Source organism: Gopherus evgoodei, chromosome 15 (genome assembly GCF_007399415.2).
Source record: "Gopherus evgoodei ecotype Sinaloan lineage chromosome 15, rGopEvg1_v1.p, whole genome shotgun sequence".
Lineage (NCBI taxonomy): Eukaryota > Metazoa > Chordata > Testudines > Testudinidae > Gopherus > Gopherus evgoodei.
The window spans coordinates 15,975,974-15,984,336 of NC_044336.1; positions in this window are offsets into that span (position 1 = coordinate 15,975,974).

The following is an 8,363-nucleotide window of genomic DNA, read 5'->3' on the forward strand; positions in this document are numbered from 1 at the left end:
AAAGAGTCTGCATCGAGGACAGTCACCCTGTCCACATACTCACAGTGACTGCAATGTATAGTGGGAGTGCCAGAACAGGGACCCATGGGAAAACCTGCTTCATGGAATTCACTCTCACGCTTAGTCTAAAATAGGGAACTGTTGGGCCAGTACAACTTCTGCCTCTGGTCCAGGTTTCTGGAGAGGAAGGGGAGCACTGAGAGCAGATATTTGTGTATCAAAGGCTGGGATCGGTGGCTGGAGTGTGTTATCACCTCTCTTAAAGATAAAATGTTTATTAAAGAAAACAAATAACTACGGGGACAAACAGGTTTCCACACTGCTTGAGTTCCGGCTTTCTCACTTTTGTTTACTACCAATCATACCCTGTCTAAGGACCTATAGAGCACACAGCACTTGCTGGCTGACTAGCACAACTACAATGACACAGAATTCAAGAGCAGGGGGCTCCCCTTCCTTATTTTGAGGAGGCCAGTACATTTATTTTTGTTTGTATTTTCAATATATGGCAAAGGCACCTAGAACCCTGCACAGGGGATGTTTATGTTCTCATTTATTACATCATTGATACATTCCAGTACAGGGGTTTTCAAATGTCATTGCGCAGTGACCTCCTTCTGACAACAAAAATTACAACATGACCCCAGGAGAGGGGACCAAAACCTGACCCTGCCCAAGCCCCGCTGCTCCGGGTGGGAGGCCAAAGCCTGAGCCCCACCACCCCAGGAAGGTGGAGGCAAAGCCGAAGCTCAAGGGGCCCAGCAAGCATAAGCCAGCCTTGGAGACCCCATTAAAACAGGGTCACAATTCACTTTGGGGTCCAGACCCACAGTTTGAGAACTGCTGTTCTAGTACTCAAAACTCGTATCTTCCAAAATCTCCTGTCCCCAAAGGCCCATTGTCTCTCTCTTTATTTTATCTTCTTATTTATCAAGTGTACAAGAGGGATGTGAAATTAAAACACAGCAAAAGGAAACAAGTTATTGGCTAAGAGTAAAAGAAGCAGAAGTTTTTGGGTGTTACAAACACTGGAGACTTTGCAAACTCCACAGGGAAACGACACCACCTCAGAAACACTACTCATGTTTTGGGGCATTTGGAAGACAGTGAGCGAGAAAGGAGCAGCTGTCAGGAAGATGCAGCTGCCTTTTGCTGGGGTGATTCTCTTACTTCCAGGTGCAAGGTTCACGTTCATCCATTGATGCCTGAGAGATTAATTTAATTTAATTTAATTTAATTCATTCTCTTCCCTTTTCTCTCTGTCTGCTTTAGACAAGAGACACTCACACGTGCAGGGCTGGTGGATATTCTGATCTCTGTATGGTGGTTCATGCCGTGCATCCCGGGCCGGCACTTCCATTTAGGCGGCCTAGGCAATCGCCTAGGGCGCCAGGATTATTGGGGGGCGGCATTTTGCTCCACCGGAGCTGCGGACCAGCAGACCCTCCGCAGGCACAACTGCGGCAGGTCCACCGGAGCCGCAGGACCAGCGCAAGGGGTGGTGAAAAGGCTGTGTGCCTAGGGCGCTAAAAACACTAGCGCCAGTCCTGCGTGCATCCTTAGTACTAACACTGTGGTTATTGTGTTTATACTCCCCTGGGTGTCAGAGACTTCCCCTACCAAATACATTTCTTATAAGGTTTCCCCTGGTTCTTCGCATGGTGTCGTGCCATCCAGTGCAAGGGATAGTAAGATGGAGAACGCAGTGACCACTCTGGGCTAAGGGACAGAAGTCACTTGAGTTGCTGCTGACTTGTATTCTCGACCTTTCTGTGTGGGACAGAGATGACAAGTTTTGCTTTATTTTGTTTTTCAGGTTATTTCCATAGGCTGGCTGCCCTTGAGCTGACTGGCCCAGGGGCAGTGAGTGGGCTATGGGGCAGGTCAGTGTCTGTGCCATGTCAGTACCATGAAAGATATCAGGAAACTCCAAAATATTGGTGCAGCGGAATAATCTGGCAGAGCTGCTCTAAAGTGGTTGAGACCACAGGGTCAGAGGCCGAGGTGAAGCGGGACACAGTCTCCATCAGAGACAACCACACCCTGCACATGTTCACTGTGACCTTGGAGAACCTGACACTGGGAGACACTGGGATTTACTGGTGTGGGATAAATCTAAGAAGCAAAAGTGATTTTAATTTCCCTGTTAGCGTGACTGTTCTCCAAGGTGAGTCCTTGCTCCCATCTCTTTGTGGCACAGCAGAGCCCACATATAGCTCAAGGTGAGGGAGGGCAGGGTTAGAGGCCAATCTTTGCTATGCCTGACCCCTCTCCTTGGTCAACAAGCTAATGGGGTAGGGGAGGATGGATTTGAGAAAATCAGAGTGAGGCCTGGGATCCACAGGTAATGATTCATCACATCACATAGGCACCACCCTGGAAGGAAGATAGAGGTCATTCCCCTCTCCAAACCTGGCCCGATCTGCACCAGCTCCCAGGCTGGCTGCAGCTAGGAGATGCTGAGTCCTGCTTTGCTCAGTTGCCGTTATTGCTGCCAGCCACTAGGCATAACTATGTAGTAGATCAGCAATGAGCCAGCGCTGCTCAGAGACAGAGGCTCCAAGGTTGTCTCTAGCCTGACCCCTAGCTCTGGTGTGGGGGTAGCAGCCTCAGTAGCTTCTCTCCCAGCAGGGTAGCTGCTGCCCTACATCTGTCAATCAGCTTCCACAAAAGACAGGTGAGAGGGAGACTGCATTCAAAGGATAGTTCCTCCACTCTACTCCAGACTTGCCTGCTACAATCCGGTGTTCTCATTACAGTGGCTTGGAGGGGCACCTGCCAGGAAGCTTCGGGATCTTGCACATCCCCATGCCAGGACATCAGTTGACTCAACGGGAGTGGTTAAGTTTGGTAGCTCCTAGTGAATGTTTTTCTAATCAGAATGGATGCTTTCCTCCACATATAATCCTCTACTTGATAAGGGCTAGTACCCCGCCGTGGCTGCCGGTTTGTAGTGGGATTCTCGGGATGTTCTCGCTCGTTCCTTTTTAACCTACTGCACATGGCTTGGGAATGAGTTCATTAACATTTGTGAAGTGCTTCCAGTTCAGCACACGAAGCCATTGAAGGAAGGCTGAAGGAATTGGGTTTGTTTAGTTTGGAAAAGAGAAGACTGAGAGGGGACATGATAGCAGTTTTCAGGTATCTAAAAGGGTGTCATCAGGAGGAGGGAGAAAACTTGTTCACCTTAGCCTCCAATGATAGAACAAGAAGCAATGGGCTTAAACTGCAGCAAGGGAGATTTAGGTTGGACATTAGGAAAAAGTTCCTAACTGTCAGGGTAGTTAAACACTGGAATAGATTGCCTAGGGAAGTTGTGGAATCTCCATCTCTGGAGATATTTAAGAGTAGGTTAGATAAATGTCTATCAGGGATGGTCTAGATGGTATTTGGTCCTGCCATGAGGGCAGGGGACTGGACTCGATGACCTCTCGAGGTCCCTTCCAGTCCTAGAGTCTATGAGTCTATGAGTCATGGTAGAAGGGCAGCGGAAGCGTTAATATAGCATAAATCACATTATGCTATTGTGTTTTCTGTCAAACAGAATTTTTCTATTCTACTCCATTTCCATCATCACCCGCTGCACCAAAAACAGAGACGTCACATCCTGCACAGCCAAGTACTAACTTCTCCTCAGGCCCAGAGCTGGACTCTAGAAGGTCTGTTTGCTTCAATCTCAGTGCAATCCATGGCACAGGGAGCTTCTAGGGCATCCTTACCAATATCATTCAGTGAAAACGAGAGGTGTCTCCAGTGTGCGCCTATGCTGGAGACAACACTCCACATAAATGTCTCTTTTGCTAAGATTTATCACCACCCCCCAAAATTCTCTCAATGAAACCAGGTTTCAAAGTGGTAGCCGTATTACTCTGTATCGGCAAAAAGAATGAGGAGGACTTGTGGCACCTTAGAGACTAACAAATTTGTTACTCTCTAAGATGCCACAAGTACGCCTCGTTCTTTTTTCAATTAAACCAGTTTATCATGTTGCACTATAGAAACCCAGAATCAGCATTTCTTGTGATGAGGCTGAAGTTTGTTGTGGTCCTTCTAGACAGAGGAGACCCCCCCATCATCACCTTCTATTCCTCTGCTTTCTACCACGTCCCTAACAAGAGCAAAGAATTCTCACATATATTGTCTGCCATAAGAAAGTCTATTCTCAGGACAGCATGGATTCGGAGAGGGTAGGATTGATTTGTAGGTCAACAGGGAACAGCTGAAATGTTGAAGCATCTGTCAGGTCTTCTCTGGGCCAACACTAACCTTCCAGATGATTTTGACTGCTGCTTTCAAGTAAATATTGTGAGCAAATGGATGATCCCAATGGATGGAGTTTGCTGAGGCCTCCACTTCACTGGGAAATCTTGCTCAAACATTCAGACAGAGTAGCCAGGCCTTCAGACGGGTTTACTCTCTCACACAGAGCCTTACAGACCAGGTGCCATTTTCTTTCTCCTACCTAGATACCAACTCAGCAACCATTTCATCCCTTTGCTACTCCTGGGCTTCTTGAAGACCTGCATTTTCCTGTGCCTCGTCTGTGCCGCAATCTGGGTGAACATACAGAACAAGAGAAACTCCAGGAAGCTGGTGCCAGATGGACATGGTGAGAGCCTTTCCCATGGGGGTTATACACTGCATTGGACTACTTTTAGTCTAGTTTTATTGCCCATCATATGAATGAGGAGATCTCTTCATACACTACTCCGTAGCCCTGCTCAGCAGTTCAGAAAGACACATGGGAGTAGACTAATAGCAGATGGGTTGGAAAAAGCAACCAACATCGAGTGCTTTGCACCCAGTAACTGGTGGCTTCTGTTTTTCGTTTCAGCTCATGACCTGCCTCGTTCCGAGGTTAGGAATGGATCAGAACCAGCAGAGGGACCTTAAGCTCAATTTTCCTCTCACGCAAGTGAGAACATGGAACAGCTCCAGTGAAGTCTATCAAGCTACACTGGTGTAAATCCAGTGCCAGTGATACAAGAATGAGAACCAGACTCTGCATGTGGGAGGAGGGAGTGGCATTTCTGCCCTAATTTTGAGGAGTCTAGTGTCCTGACTCTTGTTTGTACTAGATGAGGTATTTTGAATATATGGCAAAGGCACCTAGAACTCTGGAGAGCATTTTTTGTTATTCTCTGTACATCTAAATAGATAAAATATTCAAATCACTAAGATCCCAGTAACCAAATCTGCCATCCCTCCTAGAGCTTCCATACCAAACTGCCCATTCGCTCTCTCCGTTCACTTCACCCTCTTGTTCTGAAGTGTGTAAGGGGCACATGAGGTTAGCACCAGAAAGGTATCAGATAAGAAAAGAAGCAGAAGCACTGAGGTGCCATTGTTGCTGCAGGATGTGAGCAGTCACATTATGTCATGTGCTAAAACCCAAACCAATAAAACCTTTTAAGTGAGAATATGGATGTCTGGGTGGGCTGGATTGGTCTGTGGGTCAATTCGTGACAGCTGAAATGCAGAGGTATCTGTAAGGCCTGGGGGTGGGGGAGAAAAGGGGCAATCAATGAGTTCAAGTTCTAACTGATTACACTTGCTGCTTTCCACAGTAAGTGGTGCACATGGAGAGAAGAAATACAGCACTAAGATGGGAGGCTGGTGTGAAGATTCACTAAACTGTCCCCAATTTATTTAAACTGAGTTACAATGAAACCAGACCATGAGAAAAATGTATGTTATAGTTAGATATACACACAAATGCAAACTGACCATCATACTTTTAACCAGACAAAAATCTCAGGATAAATCCCCAATGATGTGTTCACCGCTACACTTTCAACTAGTTAGGAGTGAAAGAAAAGTTCTTGGTGGTTTTTTGGTTTATTTGCTTGGTGTTCTAAAAAAAAAACAACAACATACATATAGTTTGGCCCATCCTGACCTTGATTTCATTGTTCCATAACACTTCCTTTATAACAGACGTCGTTCTCTATTTGTAGAAGGCTTGCGGTATTTGAGTTCCTCTTTTCCATTATTGCAGACTAGACGAGGGCTCATATTCAATTCCTGTTGTTACTTCACTCCCAGGCTAGGCCTCAGGCGGGAGGGAAGGAGGAATGTGCAGCAAGAATTGTCATCTTGACAGATGATGCCCAGGATTCTATCCCCATCACTTGAAGTGGGCCATGGAGGAATGATGGACCACTGACCTAGAAATGAGGGTTTGGAAGGCTTTCGGACCAAGATAAAAAAATATACCCATAGGGATTGTGTGCGCCTTGGGTTCTGTGGAGCCAGTTTTCAGAATGTGCTGAGCATTCACTCTCTTTAGGAGAAAATGCCTCAACAGCTTCCACAATGGTTTAAACAGAATCAGTCCCTAGGACAGAGGTCGACAACCTTTCAGAAGTGCCGTGCCAAGTCTCCATTTATTCACTCTGATTGAAGGTTTCGCGTGCCAGTAATACATTTTAACATTCTTAGAAGATCTCTTTCTATAAGTCTATAATATATAACTAAACTATTGTTGTATGTAAAGTAAATAAGGTTTTTAAAATGTTTAAGAAGCTTCATTTAAAATTAAATTAAAATGCAGAGCCCCCCGGACCAGCAGCCAGGACCTGGGCAATGTAAGTGCCACTGAAAATCAGCTCGTGTGCCGCCTTTGGCACGTGTGCCACAGATTGCCTACCCCTGCCCTAGGAGATGAGTGTTCTGAACTTTGGGGCAGCCAAAGAGAAACCTCTTGAGTAGTTGTGTATTAAAATTGTAGAGTTAGTCTGAACACCTAAACAGGAACGAAGAAGAGATGCCCAACCAACCACCTACTAGAGTTACAAGGGGTTTATGCTGCAATCGTTTCCCAGGTTAAACTGCTGGCCAAAGACTCACATGTGAACACCTTTCCTGTTCCTTTTAAGTCCTTTTTCAAAACCCATTTAAGGTTGAACCCAAAGTACAGCTCTACTAAAATAATACTAGATAAACAGTTTGCACATTAGTGTATGCGTCTGGGTAGTCTCCCTAGTGAGGTCTGAGGGGGCTTCCAGCCAAGCAAGAGGATCCCCTCCCGCAGCTAAGGCAGAATGGCTGTGTTATTGTAGGGTCTCTCGGGCGGGTGGGTGCATTGCTTGGTTATTGTACGGTCTCCTGAAAGGGGCCTGCACTCCCTGTCCTTTCCTGAAATCTCTGCCCCCCCACCCCGTATTCCCATGGCTACCGTCTCAGCACAGCCACCCTTACAGCAACACCCCTGCTGGGGCAATCGGCCATAGCTCCACTGCAGTCAATGGGGGCAGATCCCCAACTGGCCCCAATGCCCCAGCGCAGTGCTAGGGGGTGCTGTGCTGCAGGGGGCAGGGTTGGGGGGCGATTCTCCTTGTAGTTCTCCCCCCAAAGCCCCTGAAAGCCCAGAGGTTGCTAACACAGACCCTGTCCCACCCCTGCCCCACAGCGGCTCCGGCTCATGCAGGGATCTTGGCGTGATGCAGACCCACGGACGAGGCCTTTCTCAGTCTGCGGGTGGGTCTAAGCTGGCTTGTGGGGCTTGGGTCCAGCCATGTTCCCTGGCTTTTGGGGGGCAGCTCTGAAATACAGGGGGGCCTATTCTGCAGGGGGCCCCTGACAGTCCTTGAAAGGGGCAACGTGTGTGTGTGTGTATGTGGGGGATCCTTCCACAGCTCTGCTAAGAATGTCCGTATGGGATTGTACAGCAACTAGCGCTACCATAACACACCTAATAAATAGCAATCATGATGTACCACAAAAAAAAAAAAAAATCACAATCCTACTCAATTTTAACTTCCCCCTCCTCAGTAGTGCCACCTCCTCCTATTGCTTTCATCTTGATGTAGATTGATTTCCTGCCTAGAATAGTTTTCAATCTTTGTTGGCATTTATACAGCACCATGCACATCTGTGGTGTGCTATAAAAAACATCTCCCCGGTATTTGAATGCATCATTGATAGAGTGTTTATCTAGAAGATATCCCGTGAAGGTAAACAAAGTAATAAGCAATTGAATTTCACATGCACATGAAGATAATCCCATAAGAGATTATGGGCCTGGGCTGGTTAAATTGACTCTGGTGGAGCTTCACTGATTTCTGTTCTGCAGTCCTGGCTCAGTGTGTCTTGTCTGAGGTGGATTTAAAAAACAAAACAAACAAAAAACCAGTTTTATCCAGCGCTTTGTTTCTTATACTGTAACAGGAGACCTGATCCGGCTAATTACAGCCAGCCAAAATTCTTTACAATCCAAGACTCAGATGGACATCAAGAGATTGGCAGCTGGTTTTGGGTCAGTGGCTGATCTGCCTGCCTGCCAACCATTAGACATACACTTAGTCAATGGGTTGTAAGTGTTTGAGAGAAAAATTCAGCCTAAGTCTATAGTGAGGGAAGTG